Source organism: Ranitomeya imitator, chromosome 5 (genome assembly GCF_032444005.1).
Source record: "Ranitomeya imitator isolate aRanImi1 chromosome 5, aRanImi1.pri, whole genome shotgun sequence".
NCBI lineage: Eukaryota > Metazoa > Chordata > Amphibia > Anura > Dendrobatidae > Ranitomeya > Ranitomeya imitator.
Genome location: NC_091286.1, coordinates 649,449,309 through 649,471,539, shown reverse-complemented (window position 1 = coordinate 649,471,539; position 22,231 = coordinate 649,449,309).

Here is a 22,231-nt window from a genome sequence, read left to right as displayed (position 1 = left end):
TGCTTTACTTCAGAGACCAGCAGGACAGTCAATTCCAAGTTGGCTGCCCGACCTAAATACCTAAGAAGACACAGTGGCAAATTGTGGGAATCGGGGCATCTCTAGAGTCCCTATAAACAAGCCTCAGGCCATCAGTCATACGGGTTGTCCTATCCACACCATCTGAGGGACAGAGAGGAAGAGATAACATCTAGAACATCTACAACAGTTGTGAGGACCTTACCGAGTTGCTCAGCAGGGAGGTACTACAACACCCAGGCGCTAGTAGGAAGGCTACTGAATTCCACCTGGATAAGGGGACTCTGGATGTGCCCTCGGACCGGCCGGACTCTGCCTACTCTGTGGTCTGGTGCCCTGGATTGTGGATGTTGAAGCCTTCAGTAAAGGTAAAGAGACTGCAACCTTGTGTCCTCGTTATTCACTGCGCCTCTCGCCATCTACTATCTACACACTGGGAAGCCCTGGGGACATACTTCACCCGTGGGAAGGTATACCATCTAGCTGCCATAACATCACCCCAGCGGACCCCTGAACAGCGTCGGTCACCCTGACCGAATACGACAGGTGGCGTCACGAGTATTATCCCTTTTAAAGACCTTTCCCACCATTTCATCAACGGATCTCCCGAGGCCACGGACCGGGTCAGCCACCGTGACATCCCCACTGAATATAGAAGAAGGGTCCAGTATCGAGTTCTCCATAGCCCTTGGGGGCGATCCATATATATATATATATATACATATATATATATATATATATATATATATATACAGTGTTATATATATATATATATATATATATATATATATATATATTCTCGTTTGATGGATTTTCATTCATTCTTCCTTGGAAAATTCTTCATGTTTTGTGAGATTCCTAGGTCATCTTGCATGCACTCCTAATTTGAGGTCTAGCCAAAGGTGTGCAACTGTAGATACAGTTAGGGCCAGAAATATTTGGACAGTGACACAATTTTCGCGAGTTGGGCTCTGCATGCCACCACATTGGATTTGAAATGAAACCTCTACAACAGAATTCAAGTGCAGATTGTAACGTTTAATTTGAAGGGTTGAACAAAAATATCTGATATAAAATGTAGGAATTATACACATTTCTTTACAAACACTCCACATTTTAGGAGGTCAAAAGTAATTGGACAAATAAACATAACCCAAACAAAATATTTTTATTTTCAATATTTTGTTGCAAATCCTTTGGAGGCAATCACTGCCTTAAGTCTGAAACCCATGGACATCACCAAACGCTGGGTTTCCTCCTTCTTAATGCTTCGCCAGGCCTTTACAGCCGCAGCCTTCAGGTCTTGCTTGTTTGTGGGTCTTTCCGTCTTAAGTCTGGATTTGAGCAAGTGAAATGCATGCTCAATTGGGTTTAGATCTGGAGATTGACTTGGCCATTGCAGAATGTTCCACTTTTTGGCACTCATGAACTCCTGGGTAGCTTTGGCTGTATGCTTGGGGTCATTGTCCATCTGTACTATGAAGCGCCGTCCAATCAACTTTGCAGCATTTGGCTGAATCTGGGCTGAAAGTATATCCCGGTACACTTCAGAATTCATCTGGCTACTCTTGTCTGCTCTTATGTCATCAATAAACACAAGTGACCCAGTGCCATTGAAAGCCATGCATGCCCATGCCATCACGTTGCCTCCACCATGTTTTACAGAGGATGTGGTGTGCCTTGGATCATGTGCCGTTCCCTTTCTTCTCCAAACTTTTTTCTTCCCATCATTCTGGTACAGGTTGATCTTTGTCTCATCTGTCCATAGAATACTTTTCCAGAACTGAGCTGGCTTCTTGAGGTGTTTTTCTGCAAATTTAACTCTGGCCTGTCTATTTTTGGTATTGATGAATGGTTTGCATCTAGATGTGAACCCTTTGTATTTACTGTCATGGAGTCTTCTCTTTACTGTTGACTTAGAGACAGATACACCTACTTCACTGAGAGTGTTCTGGACTTCAGTTGATGTTGTGAACGGGTTCTTCTTCACCAAATTAAGTATGCGGCGATCATCCACCACTGTTGTCATCCGTGGACGCCCAGGCCTTTTTGAGTTCCCAAGCTCACCAGTCAATTCCTTTTTTCTCAGAATGTACCCAACTGTTGATTTTGCTACTCCAAGCATGTCTGCTATCTCTCGTATTTTTTTTTTTTTTTTTTCAGCCTCAGGATGTTCTGCTTCACCTCAATTCAGAGTTCCTTTGACCGCATGTTGTCTGCTCACAGCAACAGCTTCCAAATGCAAAACCACACACCTGGAATCCACCCCTAACCTTTTAACTACTTCATTGATTACATGTTAACGAGGGAGACGCCTTCAGAGTTAATTGCAGCCCTTAGAGTCCATTGTCCAATTACTTTTGGTCCCTTGAAAAAGAGGACGCTATGCATTACAGAGCTATGATTCCTAAACCCTTTCTCCGATTTGGATGTGAAAACTATCATATTGCAGCTGGGAGTGTGCACTTTCAGCTCATATTATATATATAATTGTATTTCTGAACATGTTTTTGTAAACAGCTAAAATAACACAACTTGTGTCACTGTCCAAATATTTCTGGCCCTAACTGTATGCAAAAAGACAGCAGCAGTTCAACAATTTTTTAAGAACAAATAAAGTGATTTTAAAAAAATTCTCGCTTTGGGTAGGTGCACAATGATTTTATTTTCATGGGTTTTTGATTAGAAAATTTGTAAAAAAAACATGTGGAGACAAAACATCATAAACGTTGATTGGGGAGTTGGAGAGTTTCTGGTACTGCTACAAAAGCTGATGAAAAAAGCCCTATGTGAATGTACCCTTAAATGGAAGATGTAATAAGAAAAAGATCTATTGTTTAAAGGGGTTGTTCAGTCTAAAATTAAAAGTCTGCAGACACTCTGTGTCTGACTGCAGACTTATGAACCCCCCCAACGCACGCATTGTGCACTACGGGGATTCGCCAGTTTCTGAGTTGGGACTGGAAGGTGTGAATGAATTATACATGCCCCCGGCCAGAGCCCGTGTAGTGGACGTGGCCTCATTCACCATACACTTTTATTGAGTGAGGCCACTCCCACTGGACTGCTGCACCCACTAGACGGCCAAGTCATTAAACAGGGTGCGGCCTCTCTTAATACTAGTGTATGGAACAAGGCTGTGCCCAGTAGACAGGGGTATGTATGACTCATAATACCCTCCGTTCCCTAGTCTGAAACCACAGTGTGTGTGCTAGGGTTATTCAGACGTCTGCAGTCACACAGAGTGACTACAGACTTATCTGTTTTGACCGGACAACCCCTTTAATTACTACAAGTAGTCGAGACTCATTCCCGCACAGTGGAGGTCCCTTCATGTCTTTCAGGTAATCAAACTTTGCTGATAGTTGAGCCATTTGTCCTCCTTATTATCCATATTATGCAAGGCAGTTGAGTATGTACACCACTGCTCCATTTACACAAGTGACTCTAGGCCCCCTATTTTCAGGATCATCGGCAGTCACAGCAATCAGACCCCCAACGATCATGTATTTGTCTCCTTTTCTGGGTTTGGGTTATACATTTATGCTCTTTAAAGGGAACCTGTCAGCAGGATTTTGCTAAGTAAACTACAGGCATGGTCAGGTTGGCGCTGTTATGCTGATTAAAATGATACTTGGGGTGAAGGAATCTGTCTTGTGGTTCTTGTGTAATCAGTGTTAGAATTCTTCAGCTAATTATATGTTTGTGCATCGGGGTGGGACTGTAGGCAGAGTCTTAGCTTCCTGCTCTAAGTCAGCAGCGTTACGGTGGAAATATCCCAGCTCTTCTCAGTGTTCCGCCTGCCCTGCACAATTGTATCAAGTGAGCAGTGCATGAGCACTCTCAAACATCCACGTTCACACGCAGCGTTTCTCTATTTCCATATTACAGGCAAGGCTGACTCTGCTTGCAACATCGGAGAGCATACAATCCAGGCAGCGGCACAGTGGTGCCGCCGGTCCAAACTGTCATCCATGCAGGAGTCCTCATTATTCCCCCCCTGTAAGCATGGCTGATGGCTCATATTCCCCCGTATGCATGGCTCATAATTCCCCCCCTGTAAGCATGGCTGATGGCTCATATTCCCCCGTATGCATGGCTCATAATTCCCCCCCTGTAAGCATGGCTGATGGCTCATTTTCCCCCGTTTGCATGGCTCATAATACCCCCCCTGTATGCATGGCTGATGGCTCATATTCCCCCGTATGCATGGGTCATCTCTCCACCCCATCCCCCACTCCTTCTCCCGCTCCTTCTCCCATCTTGCATGGCGCGGGCGGCTTACCTTCCTCCTTCATTCCCCGTCCCCTGTCCCTCATACTCACCTGTCAGCTGTCCCACACCGCGCAGCTGCGCTGACATCCCTCTGGCTCTGTCCCGACTCCCGGCGCACTGGCGCAGCGCCTTCTTCCTGAGTGAACGGTCATGTGGTACCGCTCATTAAGGTCATGAATATGCGCATATTCATGACCTTAATGAGCGGTACCACGTGACCGCTCACTCAGGACGCGCTACAGATGCTGAGACCAGGCATCGCTGGAGCAGGGTGAGTATCGTCTTCAAGGAGGGTGGGTGGTACACGGAGGCGGTGGGGTGGGGCGGTCGGTCGGGTTTGTGACCCAGGACTAAAAAAAAACAAAAAACCCTTGCTCAGGTGCCGCCTCCCGCAATGTCGCCGCCCTAGGCACATGCCCTCGAGTGCCTAGTGGCAAATACGGCCCTGTGCAGGACCAAACAATCCCCAGGCAAGTGGAACAGGGTGCTCTTCAAAACCTAGCTGGAGACACCCCCTTTAAGCATGGTAGCAGTAGTAAAATATCCTAAAAGTGGCAGATATAGCACTTAACCTAGGAATAGGCAACACTTAAGAAAAATCATTTATTTTTGGTACGGAATGTTCAGCTAAAACTCCATGTTCTCCTCTCTGTTACTTTCTTGACCTTCAGGACACAGTTGTAGCTAATGGTCTGATCTGTAGACAAATTGCAAATGAGAAAGTCTTCTAGCAAACGTCTTGTCACCGCTGCAAAAAAAAAAAAATCCCGCCGGGTTGATTGTGCTCATAATGTGACGCTCACGGTGTATGTTCATCTCGGGCCCCCTCCCTGTAATATATGCATGGCTTTCTCCTGCGCTTGTGTCAGTCAGTCGTAATGTGAAAGGATTACACTGTTTAGTGTGGAGGAGAGGAAAGAACTGTATTATTGCACAGGCAGATCTGTATTTTACTTGGATGCATACAAATAATCCTTTTGTTTCTGGAGGGTCCTTACAGGAAGACAAACACATTTGCAAATGTATCCTGTAGCTTCTGTTAAAGAAACAGCAAGAAAGCGAGACAAGCAGGAGACACTCTGCATAGAAATATGACTAAGCCGCGGCTGGCACACTGCGCAGCTTACCTTATACAAAGGGGGAGCAGGAGATCTTAAGGGGAATGCGATATCAATAAACAATCGTTTGATTAATTCAAGGTTAAAGGTTTTTTTTTTAAATTTGATAATGATTTTCTTTTCAATTTTTAAAATAAAAAATCTTGCAAATTTTCAAATTGGCCACTAGGCCTAATACTCTTAGGTCCTGTTCTGTGCAGGTGACTTCTCAGCAGTGTCCTTATCATAACAAGCATGATTACAATGAAAAGTAACACCTCTCTATGTAGTGGGTATCCCTGGCTCCATCATTTACAATGGTCACCTCTTCTTCCTCCTCTACAATGACTGCTTTATACTTTATAAATAAAATGATTTCCAGATTGTCTATTTATAACATAATGTATCAAATCAAGCTATGTGAAACCGCAGGGACCATTTAACTCCCTTCCACCAAATATACACTGTTGTGCATCACTCAAGTAGCTGTGACAGGCACTTCCCCGTAACATCCAGGATTGGGGAAAACTCTGATCCTAGCCATTTAATCCCTGAGACCTGGGGTTCTCTTTTTTCAGTGAAATCCCGACATCCCCGTGTTCTCTATTCTTACAGACTAATCGTGCATACCAAAGACATCCCTTAATTTTACATGCACACGCAGTGATGCACTGCTGTGTAAGTAGCGTATATCATGTTTTGTTTTTTTTTATAAATAAGGGGGCCAAAATATATATAAAGTAATTAAATAAGAGATTACAAAAGTTACTTACAGTGGGTACAGAAAGTATTCAGACCCCTTTAAATTTTTCACTCTTTGTTTCATTGCAGCCATTTGGTAAATTCAAAAACGTTCATTTTTTTCTCATTAATGTACACTATGCACCCCATCTTGATTGAAATAAAACAGAAATGTAGATATTTTTGCAAATGTATTAAAAAAGAAAAACTGAAATATCACATAGTCATAAGTATTCAGACCCTTTGCTCAGACACTTATAGTTATGTCACATGCTGTCCATTTCCTTGTGATCCTCCTTGAGATGGTTCTACCACTTCATTGGAGTCCAGCTGTGTGTAATTAAACTGATAGGACTTGATTTGGAAAGGCGCACGCCTGTCTATATAAGACCACACAGCTCACAGTGCATGTCAGACCAAATGAGAATCATGAGGTCAAAGGAACTGGCCAAGGAGCTCAGAGACAGAATTGTGACAAGGCACAGATATGATCAAGGTTACAAAAGAATTTCTGCAGTACTCAAGGTGTGGCCTTTGTGATCCGTAAATGGAAGAAGTCTGGGACCACCAGAAGTCTTCCTAGACCTGGCGGTCCAGCCAAACTGAGCAATCGTGGGAAAAGAGCCTTGGTGAGACAGGTAAAGAAGAACCCCAAGATCACTGTGGCTGAGCTCCACAGATGCAGTAGGGAGATGGGAGAGAGTTCCACAAAGTCAACTATCACTACAGCCCTCCACCAGTCGGGCCTTTATGGCAGAGTGGCCCGACAGAAGCATCTCCTCAGTGCAAGACATATGAAAGCCCACATAGAGTTTGCTAAAAAACACATGAAGGACTCCCAGACTATGAGAAATAATATTCTCTGGTTTGATGAGACAAAGATAGACCTTTTTGGAGATAATTCTAAGTGGTATGTGTGGAGAAAAGCAGGCACTGCTTATCACCTCCCCAATACAATCCCAACAGTGAAGCATGGTGGGAGCAGCATCATGTTATGGGGATTTTTTCAACTGCAGGGACAGGACAACTGGTTGCCATTGAAGGAAACATGAATGTGGCCAAGTACAGAGATATCCTGGATGAAAACCTCTTCCAGAGTGCTCTGGACTTCCGACTTGGCCGAAGGTTCACCTTCCAACAAGACAATGACCCTAAGCACACAACTAAAATAACAAAGGAGTGGCTTCAGAACAACTCTGTGACCTTTCTTGACTGGCCCAGCCAGAGCCCTGACCTAAACCCAATTGAGCATCTCTGGAGAGACTTGAAAATGGCGTCCACCAACGTTCCCCATCCAACCTGATGGAACTGGAGAGGATCTGCAAGGAAGAATGGCAGAGGATCCCCAAATCCAGGGGTGAAATACTTGTTCCATCATTCCCAAGAAGGCTCATGGCTGTACTAGCTCAAAAGGTGCTTCTACTCAATACTGAGCAAAGGGGCTGAATACTTATGACCATGTGATAATGGCGGCACTATATGGCGGTACTACGCGAAGTAAACTCGGGTTCAGACACCCGGAAAGAACTAAAGTGAACTCTGTTGCTTCACAGAGTCGCAGTAAAACAAATAAAACGTTGTGCCCTGTTAGCGAACACTGGATGCAGCAGATGAATGCTAGTGAGATCACTGAGACTCACCCCCACTAAGCTGGTGATTGATCCCGCTCTGACCCTCGGTGGCTTTTGAGCCTGCGCCTGAGGACGCCCGGAGTCAGATGCAGAGATCAAGAGGGAATTCCCACCCTACACTGACCAGTTGTCAGGATAAGTAAAGATTACAGCACAGAGTGCGTGCAGGTGGACACTGCTGGTTTGACGCAGTACAGATCGTGCTCTGGTGTAGGATAGCACTGTCAGGCGCTAGGTAGCTCCAAAATTCACAAACATTCAACAACACAAGGAATAGGAATGATTAAGGAGCAATCACCAGAACAAGCACACATACACATACACATATGTTGTGAATTCTGTGGCAGAGTTCACTCCTGTGGTCACAAGTGGTACTTCGGCTGATTCTCTCTGGGATCTTCCGTTTGTGGAGGAAAGTGGTACTGCAGCTTCTGAGTTTCCTCCCTCAGGTGATCTGGTGAGCTCGTTAGCTTCTTCTCTACTTAACTCCACCTGATGCTTTGATCTATGCTTCCTGTCAATGTTTCAGTGTGGGACTTGTTTTTTCCCTGGATCATTCCTGTGGCCTGCTGCTCTGCAAAGCTAAGTTTTGCTTATGTTATTTTGTTGCTATTTTTCTGTCCAGCTTGCTTTATTGGTTTTTCTCGCCTGCTGGAAGCTCTGAGACGCAGAGGGACCACCTCCGTACCGTTAGTCGGTGCGGAGGGTCTTTTTGTCCCCTCTGCGTGGTTTTTTATAGGTTTTTGTGCTGACCGCAAAGTTATCTTCCCTATCCTCGTTCTGTTCAGCTAGTCGGGCCTCACTTTGCTAAATCTGTTTCATCTCTATGTTTGTGTTTTCATCTTACTCACAGTCATTATATGTGGGGGGCTGCCTTTTCCTTTGGGGAATTTCTCTGAGGCAAGGTAGGCTTATTTTTCTATCTTCAGGATTAGCTAGTTTCTCAGGCTGTGACGAGGCGCCTAGGTTCTGGTCAGGAGCGCTCCACGGCTACCTTTAGTGTGGTTTGATAGGCTTAGGGATTGCGGTCTGCAGAGTTCCCACGTCTCAGAGCTCGTTCTATTATTTTGGGTTATTGTCAGTTCACTGTATGTGCTCTGACCTCCATGTCGATTGTGATTCTGAATTGCCTTTCATAACAGTACAGGAAGCCAAAAGTGCTAATGATTCTCAATAGAGGGAAAAAAGAAGTTCTGAGACCATTTTTTTTTTCTTTGCACTGTGTTTTGTCTTTTTTTTCCCCTAGACATTTGGGTGGTTCAGGACACAGGTGTAGCAATGGACATTAAAGGTCTGTCTTCATGTGTGGATCAGCTCACGGCAAGAGTTCAAAATATTCAAGATTTTGTGGTCCAGAATTCTTTGCTTGAACCGAGAATTCCTATTCCAGATTTGTTTTTTGGAGATAGAACTAAATTTCTGAGTTTCAAAAATAATTGTAAACTATTTCTGGCTTTGAAACCTCGCTCTTCTGGGGACCCAATTCAACAGGTTAGGATCGTCATTTCTTTTTTGCGCGGCGACCCTCAGGACTGGGCGTTTTCTCTTGCGTCAGGAGATCCTGCATTGAGTAATATCGATGCGTTTTTCCTGGCGCTTGGGTTGCTGTATGATGAGCCTAATTCAGTGGATCAGGCAGAAAAAAATTTGCTGGCTCTTTGTCAGGCTCAGGATGAGATAGAGGTATATTGTCAGAAATTTAGAAAGTGGTCAGTGCTCACTCAATGGAATGAATCTGCGCTGGCAGCAATATTCAGAAAGGATCTCTCTGAAGCCCTTAAGGATGTCATGGTGGGATTTCCTATGCCTGCTGGTTTGAATGAGTCTATGTCTTTGGCCATTCAGATCGGTCGACGCTTGCGTGAGCGTAAACCTGTGCACCATTTGGCGGTATTACCTGAGCTTAAACCTGAGCCTATGCAGTGTGATAGGACCTTGACCAGAGTTGAACGGCAAGAACATAGACGTCTGAATGGTCTGTGTTTCTACTGTGGTGATTCCACTCATGCTATCTCTGATTGTCCTAAGCGCACTAAGCGGTTCGCTAGGTCTGCCACCATTGGTACTCTACAGTCAAAATTTCTTCTGTCCGTTACCGTGATCTGCTCTATGTCATCATATTCTGTCATGGCATTTGTGGATTCAGGCGCTGCCCTGAATTTGATGGACTTGGAATATGCTAAGCGTTGTGGGTTTTTCTTGGAGCCCTTGCAGTGTCCTATTCCATTGAGAGGAATTGATGCTACGCCTTTGGCCAAGAATAAGCCTCAATACTGGACCCAGATGACCATGTGCATGGCTCCTGCACATCAGGAGGTTATTCGCTTTCTGGTGTTTCATAATCTGCATGATGTGGTCGTGTTGGGGTTGCCATGGCTACAAGCCCATAATCCAGTATTAGATTGGAAATCCATGTCGGTGTCCAGCTGGGGTTGTCAGGGGGTACATGGTGATGTTCCATTTCTGTCAATTTCGTCATCCACTCCTTCTGAGGTCCCAGAGTTCTTGTCTGATTACCGGGATGTATTTGATGAGCCCAAGTCCAATACCCTACCTCCGCATAGGGATTGTGATTGTGCTATCAATTTGATTCCTGGTAGTAAATTCCCAAAAGGTCGATTGTTTAATTTGTCCGTGCCTGAGCACACCGCTATGTGCAGTTATGTGAAGGAATCCCTGGAGAAGGGGCATATTCGCCCGTCATCGTCGCCATTAGGAGCAGGGTTCTTTTTTGTAGCCAAGAAGGATGGTTCGCTGAGACCTTGTATAGATTACCGCCTTCTTAATAAGATCACGGTTAAATTTCAGTACCCCTTGCCATTGTTATCTGATCTGTTTGCTTGGATTAAGGGGGCTAGTTGGTTCACAAAGATAGATCTTCGTGGTGCGTATAATCTGGTGCGAATTAAGCAAGGTGATGAATGGAAAACTGCATTTAATACGCCCGAGGGTCATTTTGAGTATCTCGTGATGCCGTTCGGACTTGCCAATGCTCCATCAGTGTTTTAGTGCTTTATGCATGACATCTTCCGAGAGTACCTGGATAAATTCCTGATTGTGTACTTGGATGACATTTTGATCTTCTCGGATGATTGGGAGTCTCATGTGAAGCAGGTCAGAACGGTTTTTCAGGTCCTGCGTGCTAATTCTTTGTTTGTGAAGGGATCAAAGTGTCTCTTTGGTGTGCAGAAGGTTTCATTTTTGGGGCTCATCTTTTCCCCTTCTACTATCGAGATGGATCCTGTTAAGGTCCAAGCCATCCATGATTGGACTCAGCCGACATCTCTGAAAAGTCTGCAAAAGTTCCTGGGCTTTGCTAATTTTTATCGTCGCTTCATCTGCAATTTTTCTAGTATTGCTAAACCATTGACCGATTTGACCAAGAAGGGTGGTGATGTGGTCAATTGGTCTTCTGCTGCTGTGGAAGCTTTTCAAGAGTTGAAGCGTCGTTTTTCTTCTGCCCCTGTGTTGTGTCAACCAGATGTTTCTCTTCCGTTCCAGGTCGAGGTTGATGCTTCTGAGATTGGAGCAGGGGCTGTTTTGTCGCAGAGAGGTTCTGGTTGCTCAGTGTTGAAACCATGCGCTTTCTTTTCCAGGAAGTTTTCGCCTGCTGAGCGTAATTATGATGTGGGCAACCGAGAGTTGCTGGCCATGAAGTGGGCATTCGAGGAGTGGCGTCATTGGCTTGAAGGAGCTAAGCATCGCGTGGTGGTATTGACTGATCATAAGAACTTGACTTATCTCGAGTCTGCCAAGCGCTTGAATCCTAGACAAGCTCGTTGGTCGTTGTTTTTTGCCCGTTTTGACTTTGTGATTTCATAACTTCCGGGCTCTAAAAATGTGAAGGCGGATGCTCTGTCTAGGAGTTTTGTACCCGACTCTCCGGGTTTATCTGAGCCGGCGGGTATCCTCAAGGAAGGAGTAATTGTGTCTGCCATCTCCCCTGATTTGCGGCGGGTGCTGCAAAAATTTCAGGCTAATAAACCTGATCGTTGCCCAGCGGAGAAACTGTTTGTCCCTGATAGGTGGACGAATAGAGTTATCTCTGAACTTCATTGTTCGGTGTTGGCTGGTCATCCTGGAATCTTTGGTACCAGAGAGTTAGTGGCTAGATCCTTTTGGTGGCCCTCTCTGTCGCGGGATGTGCGTGCTTTTGTGCAGTCCTGTGGGATTTGTGCTCGGGCTAAGCCCTGCTGTTCTCGTGCCAGTGGGTTGCTTTTGCCCTTGCCGGTCCCGAAGAGGCCTTGGACACATATCTCTATGGATTTTATTTCTGACCTTCCCGTTTCTCAAAAGATGTCAGTCATTTGGGTGGTCTGTGATCGCTTTTCTAAGATGGTCCATCTGGTACCCTTGTCTAAATTGCCTTCCTCCTCTGATTTGGTGCCTTTGTTCTTCCAGCATGTGGTTCGTTTGCATGGCATTCCAGAGAATATTGTTTCTGACAGAGGTTCCCAGTTTGTTTCGAGGTTTTGGCGAGCCTTTTGTGGTAGGATGGGCATTGACTTGTCTTTTTCCTCGGCTTTCCATCCTCAGACTAATGGCCAGACCGAGCGAACCAATCAGACCTTGGAAACATATCTGAGGTGCTTTGTTTCTGCTGATCAGGATGACTGGGTGTCCTTTTTGCCTTTGGCTGAGTTCGCCCTTAATAATCGGGCCAGCTCGGCTACCTTGGTTTCACCGTTTTTCTGCAATTCTGGGTTCCATCCTCGTTTCTCTTCTGGACAGGTTGAGTCTTCGGACTGTCCTGGTGTGGATACTGTGGTGGACAGGTTGCAGCAGATTTGGACTCAGGTAGTGGACAATTTGACCTTGTCCCAGGAGAAGGCTCAGCTTTTCGCTAATCGCAGACGCCGTGTGGGTCCCCGACTTCGTGTTGGGGATCTGGTTTGGTTATCTTCTCGTCATATTCCTATGAAGGTTTCCTCTCCTAAGTTTAAACCTCGTTTTATTGGTCCGTATAGGATTTCTGAGGTTCTTAATCCTGTGTCTTTTCGTCTGACCCTTCCAGATTCTTTTTCCATACATAACGTATTCCATAGGTCATTGTTGCGGAGATACGTGGCACCTATGGTTCCATCTGTTGAGCCTCCTGCCCCGGTTTTGGTGGAGGGGGAATTGGAGTATATTGTGGAGAAGATTTTGGATTCTCGTGTTTCAAGACGGAAACTCCAGTATCTGGTTAAATGGAAGGGTTATGCTCAGGAGGATAATTCCTGGGTTTTTGCCTCTGATGTCCATGCTCCCGATCTTGTTCGTGCCTTTCATGTGGCTCATCCTGGTCGGCCTGGGGGCTCTGGTGAGGGTTCGGTGACCCCTCTTCAAGGGGGGGGTACTGTTGTGAATTCTGTGGCAGAGTTTACTCCTGTGGTCACAAGTGGTACTTCGGCTGATTCTCTCTGGGATCTTCCGTTTGTGGAGGAAAGTGGTACTGCAGCTTCTGAGTTTCCTCCCTCAGGTGATCTGGTGAGCTCGTTAGCTTCTTCTCTACTTAACTCCACCTGATGCTTTGATCTATGCTTCCTGTCAATGTTTCAGTGTGGGACTTGTTTTTTCCCTGGATCATTCCTGTGGCCTGCTGCTCTGCAAAGCTAAGTTTTGCTTATGTTATTTTGTTGCTATTTTTCTGTCCAGCTTGCTTTATTGGTTTTTCTCGCCTGCTGGAAGCTCTGAGACGCAGAGGGACCACCTCCGTACCGTTAGTCGGTGCGGAGGGTCTTTTTGTCCCCTCTGCGTGGTTTTTTATAGGTTTTTGTGCTGACCGCAAAGTTATCTTCCCTATCCTCGTTCTGTTCAGCTAGTCGGGCCTCACTTTGCTAAATCTGTTTCATCTCTATGTTTGTGTTTTCATCTTACTCACAGTCATTATATGTGGGGGGCTGCCTTTTCCTTTGGGGAATTTCTCTGAGGCAAGGTAGGCTTATTTTTCTATCTTCAGGATTAGCTAGTTTCTCAGGCTGTGACGAGGCGCCTAGGTTCTGGTCAGGAGCGCTCCACGGCTACCTTTAGTGTGGTTTGATAGGCTTAGGGATTGCGGTCTGCAGAGTTCCCACGTCTCAGAGCTCGTTCTATTATTTTGGGTTATTGTCAGTTCACTGTATGTGCTCTGACCTCCATGTCCATTGTAATTCTGAATTGCCTTTCATATCACACATACACATACACACACACACACACGATAATAGGTTTATACTAGCGCATGGCCGTGAGGCCATGAGCACCTTTTATAGCTGTAGCACTCAAGGACCTTCCTAGATGTCCAATAGGAGCTGCTACAGGACCTGAGCGTGTGATCCCCGACCTCCAATGGGAGGTTGTCCTGTGGCCATGCTCAGTATGGGAAAAGCAGGTCTTAGTCCCTGAAACGCCTGCTTGCTGCTGATCAGTACTGGATACAAAGGTAGCCTGGAAAGGAAGCAGTAACCAAGCGCACAGTATCAGCTTGAGCCAGACGCTGGGACCGAAGTCTCCGCTGAGCAGGCTCCACTGTGGCTGGAAGAGAATGGGAGACCGCAGCGGACATTGATTGAGATTCCCCCGTGCAGATGCATGAACTCAACTCTTAACATTACCCTCCTCGCTACGCTCAAAGCCTGCAATAAGCAGTGGAGCCCGAATGTGCTCAACAGGCTCCCAGATCCTGTCCTCTGGGCCATGACCCTTCCAATCCACCAGATATTTTTTGCCACGTACTACCTTACAACCCATGAAAGCATTCACCTCGTAATCGTCCGTGGACGAGCCCGATGTCCCGGCAGATGATTCAGAAAACCGGGACGTATGAACAGGTTTTAGGAGGGACACATGAAAGGTGTCGGTGATACCTAGGCGTGGAGGAAGGGCCAACCGATAGACCACAAGGTTGACTTGTTCCAGAATCTTGAAGGGGCCTATGTAGCGAGGCGCAAACTTAGTGCACTCAACTCGCAGCCTGATGTTACAGGCGGAGAGCCACACTAAGTCGCCAGGAGCAAAGGTCGGAGCTGGGCGCTGATGCGCATTGGAAGAAACCTTCATTCTCTCCTTGGAGGCCCGGCCGTGCTGGCCATAGTTAAGGAGGAATGGGGTCTGCCTGGTGGAGTCGGCTACAGCATTGTTCAATGCAAACTCCGCCCATGGTAGCAAGGATGCCAAGTCACTCTGCCTGGCGGAGATAAAATGTCGCATGTATGTGACCAGAGTCTGGTTGGCCCTCTCTACCAACCCATTTGTCTTGGGGTGGTACGCAGAAGAGAGATTCAGCTCAATGCTGAGTAAAGACAGAGCTCTCTCCAGAACCGAGATGCAAACTGGGGAAACCAGTCACTGACAATTTTATCTGGCATGCCATGTAGGTGGAAAACATGTTTAGTGAACAACGCCGCCAAGGCCCGTGCAGAAGGTAACCGTGGAAGCGGTACCAAGTACACCATTTTAGAAAAATGGTTGGTGACTACCCAGATAATGGTGCAGCTACAAGACTTCGGTAAGCCCACCACGAAGTCCATCCCGACCATCTCCCAGGGCCTGTCTGCCACCGGCAGGGGGTGAAGTAGCGCAGCATGCAGTTGCCGAGGAGACCGATTCTTGGCGCAGGAGACACATGCCCTAATATAGTCCCCAACGTGACTGGCCATATGTGGCCACAGTACGTCCTCGCCAGAAACTCTAAAGTCCTCTTGGTCCCAAAATGTCCACCCACCCTGGACGAGTGAGCCCAAGAGAGAACCTCAGTCACAAATTAGTTGGTACGAAAGTCTTGCCAGGGGGCACAGACTCTAGCGAAACCGGAGCCACAGTTCTCAGGCTCTCAGAAGGAACAATAAGCCGAGGCTCCTCCTCCTCTGATGACACAAAGGAGCCGGAGAGAGCTTCGGGCTGAGTGTTCTTCTCCCCGGAGAGAAAATTAAGGGTAAACTGGAACCGGGAGAAGAACAGGGACCATTTGGCCTGGCGAGAATTTAGCCACTGGGCGGTTTGTAAATACACCAAATTTTTGTGGTCAGTGAATACTTGGAAGGGGCAACGAGCCCCCTCCAGAAGATGTCTCCCCTCCGAAAAGGCCAACTTCATGGCTAGCAGCTCCCTGTCCCCGATGGAATAATTCCTCTCTGCTGGTGTGAAGGTCTTGGAGAAGAAGAAGCAATGATGCTTCCGACCTTGAGCATCCTTCTGGAAGAGGACTGCTCCAGCACCGATGGAAGAGGCATCCACCTCCATGATAAATGGTTTATCAACATCGGGGTGATGTAAAATGGGAGCACCAGCGAAGTGTGACTTGATAGAGAGGAAGGCCTTGGATACCTCCTCCGACCACAATTTGGGATTAGCTCCCTTCTTGGTGAGGGCAACCAGAGGAGCTACCAAAGTTGAGAAGTGGGGAATGATCTGGCGATAATAGTTTATGAACCCCATAAAGCGCTGCACCGCTTTGAGAGAATGGGCTTCCTGTCAGTCCATCACAGCCTGTAGTTTGGCAGGATCCATAGCCAATCCTTGGGCAGAGATGATATAGCCTAGGAAAGGCAAAGACTCCTGCTCAAACACACAATTCTCCAACTTGGCATAGAGGGAGTTTGCCCGTAGGAGGTCGAAGACTTTGCAAACGTCTCTCCGGTGGGAGTGTATATCTGGACAGTAGATCAGAATATCATCAAGATGGTGTTAGGGCTAGCAGAACGCACAAAATAATAAGACAGATGGAGTAAGGTGCGTTCGCAGCCCAGGGTCCACCGTGCAGAGATGGAACCTGCTGCCAAGTAATGACGGACTATATGGCGGTACAATATGAATACACACACAGGTTAACCTCACCCTGTGTGAAGGAAGCGAAACCTGTTGCGTCACAGGACCGCGGTACCCCACCAAAAGCGCAAGCAAGGAGTCTTAGAACTCAATCCCAAGACACAGGATTTGAGTACATATAGACTTCATGCCCTCGACACCACTACTGAGGTGTCAGAGTGACTGAAATAATTATAATAAAGAAGCACGAGAGTGCATGCGGTGCCGCACTGGCGAACGCCACTAACCACCCAGGCTTGGGTCAGGAAAGCGCTGTGAAAGCGCATGGCGCCTCACTGGTGGTCACAGCAATTAGAGGCTGTAATGGGTGTAACGTGCTGATGGTTAAGTCAGGCGCTAGATAGCAATCATCCACCTTCCGCGAGCAGTCATACAATAGGGAGGGGATTTTAAAGAACGACTTTCATCCATCGACATACATGCATCAACACACACACATTATCAAGACTATACTAGCGCATGGCTGTGCGGCCATGTGAGCCTTAAATAGTTGCAGCACGTTTAGGACCTTCAGAGAAGGACCAATGGAGTTGCTGCAGTACCAGAGCATGTGACCCCAGATCTCCACTGAGAGATCTTGCCCTGGGCATGCTCAGAGTGCAAAACAGGACTTAGTCCTAGCACCCACAAGGACCTTCCAAGAAGGACCAATGAGCTAGCTGCAGTATCTGATCATGTGACCCTCGATCTCCACTGAGAGATCTCACTCTGGGCATGCTCAGAACGCGAAAAGGAGGACTTAGTCCCAAAAGCGTCTGCTCGCCGCTGCCCAGCACTGACTACAATGGCAGAAGCAGGAAATGCAGCAGTAACTCTATTAACAGAGTGAGACTGAGCAAGACGCTGGGACTGACGTTTCCGCTGAGCAGACTCCACTGCGGCTGGAGAAGAATGGGAGACCGCAGCGGAGATGATTCGAGACTCCCCCTGTGCAGAAGCAGGAACTTGACACCTAACAGATAGACTACAACTGAGGTGGAAAGCATATCCTGGAAGATATAATTCACAAAGTCTTGGAAAACAGCTGGGGCATTACAAAGCCTGAAGGGCATCACTAGGTATTCATAGTGCCCACCCCTGGTGTTAAAAGCCGTCTTCCATTCGTCCCCCTCACGCATGCGAATCAGGTTGTTAGCACCCTGCAGATGAAGCTTTGTAAATGCCCTCGCTCCCCACAACTTATCGAAGAGCTCAAATATCAGGGGCAGAGGGTATTTATTCTTAATGGTGATGGCGTTAAGACCCCTGTAATCTATGCATGGACGTAGTTCTCCGTTCTTCTTCTGCACAAAGAAAAACCCCGCCCCTGCCAGTGACACTGACTTCCTAATGTCTCTTCTTGGTAGATTCTCCTGAATGTACTGAGACATTGCCTCCATTTCCGGGAGAGATATCGGGTAGACTTGACCCCAGGGAGGCTCAGCACCAGGCAAGAGGACAGTCATAGGAGCGGTGAGGCGGAAGGGTCTCTGCAGCCCTCTTGGAGAACATGTCCGCATATGGCCAATAGTGCTTGGGGAGAGAGGAAAGATCTGCGGGTACTTCAATTGTAGCAACCTGAACGCACTCCCTGAGACATCTACCCTCACAAGATTCACTCCATCCCAGAATTCTCCCTGAGGACCACTCTATATGATGAGAGTGGTAGCGTAGCCTTGGTATCCCCAACATGACCTCATCGATTCCTTTGGGAATGACTAGCGGGGAGATAATCTCCTGGTAAGATGGAGACATGGATAAAGTAAATGGGATGGTTTGGTGTGTTATCTGTGAGGGCAGTGTCGACCCATTTACCACTCGTACGGTCACAGGTTTGGCGAGCATCATCAGGGGTATTGCGTATCGCTGGGCGAAGGCAGATGACATAAAATTGCCCTCCGCCCCGGAATCCACGCAAAGCTCTACCGTAAGAGTGGATGGGCCTATGGTAATTGTCCCCTTGAAGGACAGTTTGGAGGAAAACGTCGCCGTGTCTAGTGTACCTCCTCCTCCAACCACTAGACGCTGACGTTTTCCTGACCGCTAGGAACATCTGGAGGCAAGATGTCCTGACAGACCTTGAGTGCACAAGCGGTCCGGGACTTAGATCCCGCTCGTGACACCTCCATGGGCTGATGTGACTCGGATGCCTGGACCGGAGATTCCAGAGGTTTGGCGAAGGTGGGAGCCAGCCCAAACCTCTGCCTACACTGGGCTCGCTTCAACCTTCGCTCGTTAAAATGAAGGTCGATGTGAGTTGATACAGCTATTAGCTCCTACAGTGTGGCGGGAATCTCCCTGGTGGCCAAATCATCCTTCACATGGTCAGCCAGCCCCCTCCAAAATACACGGATGAGGGCTTTATCCGACCACTCCAGCTCAGATGCTAAAGTCCGTAAGTGGACGGCAAAATGGCTGACCATGGACGAGCCCTGGGTCAAAGCCAGCACTTGGAGCACCATATCATGGGTGACTTGAGGTCCTAAAAAGACCTGTTTCAGAGTGCTCAGAAACAGGGGAGCACTCTGCACCACATGATAGTCGCGCTCCCACAGCGGTGTAGCCCACTCCAACGCCTTGTTCGACAGGAGGGATATAATGAATCCCACCTTTGCCCACTCTGTAGGAAAACATGCAGCCAGGAGCTCGAGGTGTATAGCGCACTGGCTCACGAATCCCCTACATGACTTTCTATCACCAGAGTAATTATCTGGCAGCGGGAGGCGGGATAAGGTCGTACAGGGGTGGCAGTGGACAAACTTGCTGCAGCCACGCTAGCAGCCTGAACAGCTACTGCGGTAACATCCACAGCTGAGGTTGTACGCTGGAGAGCCGCCAACCTGCACCCCCAGCTACTGGATGTACCGCAGCAGTCGCTGTTCATCCGCCATTACTAGCAGACCCTGGCGTATAATGTTACGGCTGGCGGAACGCACCGAATAGATTAAAGATGGTAAAGGTGTGTTCGCAGCCCGGGATCCACCGCGCAGTGATGGAACCTGCTGCTAAGTAATGGGGGCACTATATGGCGGTACTACGCCGGAGAAAACTCGGGTTCAGACACCCGGAAAGAACTAAAGCGAACTCTGTTGCTTCACAGAGTCGCAGTGAAACAAATGAAATGCTGTGCCCTGTTAGCGAACACAGGATTCAGCAGATGAACGCTAGTGGGAATCCTGAGATTCACCCCCACTAAGATTGTGATTGATCGCGCTCTGACGCTTGGTGGCTTTTGAGCCCGTGCCTGAGGATGCCCCAAGTCGGATGCAGAGATCAAGTGGGAATTCCCACCCTACACTGACCAGTTGTCAGGATAAGTAAAGATTACAGCACAGAGTGCGTGCAGTGCCGTGCAGGCGGACACTGCTGGTTTGACGCAGTACAGATCGTGCTCTGGTGTAGGATAGCACAATCAGGCGCTAGGTAGCTCCAACATTCGTGAACATTCAACAACACAAGGAATAGGAATGATTAAGGAGCAATCACCAGAACAAACACACATCCACACACACATGATAATAGGTTTATACTAGCGCATGGCCGTGAGGCCATGCAAACCTTTTCTAGCTGTAGCACTCAAGGACCTTCCTAGTGGTCCAATAGGAGCTGCTACAGGACCTGAGCGTTTGACCCCCGTCCTCCAATGGGAGGTCGTCCTGTGGACATGCTCAGTATGGGAAAAGCAGGACTTAGTCCCTGAAACGCCTGCTCGCTGCTGGTCAGTACTGGCTACAAAGGCAGAGCCTGGAAAGTCAGCAGTAGCCAGCCGTACAGTATCAGCTTGAGCCAGATGCTGGGACCGACGTCTCTGCTGAGCAGGCTCCACTGCGGCTGGAGGAGAATGGGAGACTGCAGCGGACATGGTTCGAGATTCCCCCTGTGCAGCGGGGGGATCTCGACTTCTAACACCTGTATGAGGACTTTTGATTGCATGTTGTTCTTATTGATTTTTTTGGGGGGGTACTTCACATTTTACTGTTTTTTTTTGCTTGTTTGTTTTTTAAGTGATGTATGGAAACCAAAAAACTACTAATGTGGCTTTTTGATTTCTTTTTTCTTTTTGAAATTTAATGTACAGTTTAAATAATTTTATATTTGATAGATTGGAGTTTTTCAGATTCAATAATATTAAATATGGATATTATTTTTATTGGGGTTAAGGAGGATGATTTAAACTATTAGTGGACTTGAAGTTGCAATTTTTTTTTATTTCTGATACTATATGCTGCAATACAGATGTTTGGCAATTTATAGTGTATTTGCAGTTCTTCTATGAAGTCAAGTCTCTAGCTGAGCTGCACTGGTTGAGTAAGCTTATGTTTTCAAGGAACAAATTTATTGCATATCGAAGGTCCTGCAATGGATACCTGCAACAGATATCATTGCCTAAACGGTGCAGAGGAGCCGCACGTTTGCATTGCAAAGGATGAAGCTGCAGATCTCGCAACTCCTGACAATCTATGATGCAATATATTTCACAGCTTGGGCATCTTTCTTAAAATTTCATGCACTTTGCTATCACTGTAAAATGCAGCATATTTTCTACAGTGAAATATATAGCAAAAAATCCACTGTCTTTGCGCCATGGGAACTTTACCTAAGATGTCATGGCAGCCATGGGGGCCTTAACCCCTTACTGCCATCAGACGTACTATTCCATCCATGTGACCCAGGCCCCAATTCCCATGGACGGAATAATACGTACGGGGAAAGCGTGGCCGATCGCGGCCGGGTGTCAGCTGATTATCACAGCTGACATCCGGGACTATGTGCCAGGAGCAGTCACGGACCGCTCCTGGCACATTAACCCCCGAAACACTGCGATCAAACAAGATCGAAGTGTGTCGGCGGCATAGGGAAGCATCGCGCAGGGAGGGGGCTCCCTGCATTCTTCCCTGGGACCCTCAGAAAAGCACGATGTGATCGCGTTGTTCAGAGGGTCTCCTACCTCCTCCCTGCATGCACTGGATCCAAGATGGCCATGGGGGTCCTTCCGGGTCCTGCAGGGAGGTGGCTTGCCGGCGACTGCTGAGAGCAGGCTCCGTGAAGCCTGCAGCACTACCTGTCAGATCGCTGATCTGACTCAGTGCTGTGCACAGTGTCAGATCAGCGATCTAACAATATATAGTGATGTCCCACCCTGGGACCAAGTAAAAATGTAAAAAAAAAATAAAAATCTGGTGTAAAAATAATTTTGAAAATTCCTAAATAAAGAAAAAATAAATAAATATTGTTCCAATAAATACATTTCTTTGAGTAAAAAATAACAAAAAAACAATAAAAGTACACAAATTTAGTATAGCTGCGTCCGTAACGACCCGACCTTTAAAACTGTCCCACTAGTTAACCTCTTCAGTGAGCACCGTAAAAAAAAAAAAAGGCAAAAACAATGCTTTATCATCATACCGAGGCAAAAAACAATGCTTTATCATCATACTGCCAAACAAAAAGTGGAATGACACGCGACCAAAAAGATGGATATAAATAAACATGGTACCACTGAAAATGTCATCTTGTCTTGCAAAAAACAAGCCAACATACAGCATCATCAGCAAAAATTAAAAAAGTTATAGTCCTCAGAATAAAGCGATGCAAAGGCAATTATTTTTTATATAAAATAGTTATTATTGTATAAAAGCGCCAAAACATTAAAAAATGATATAAATGAGGTATCGCTGTAATCGTACTGACCCAAAGAATAAA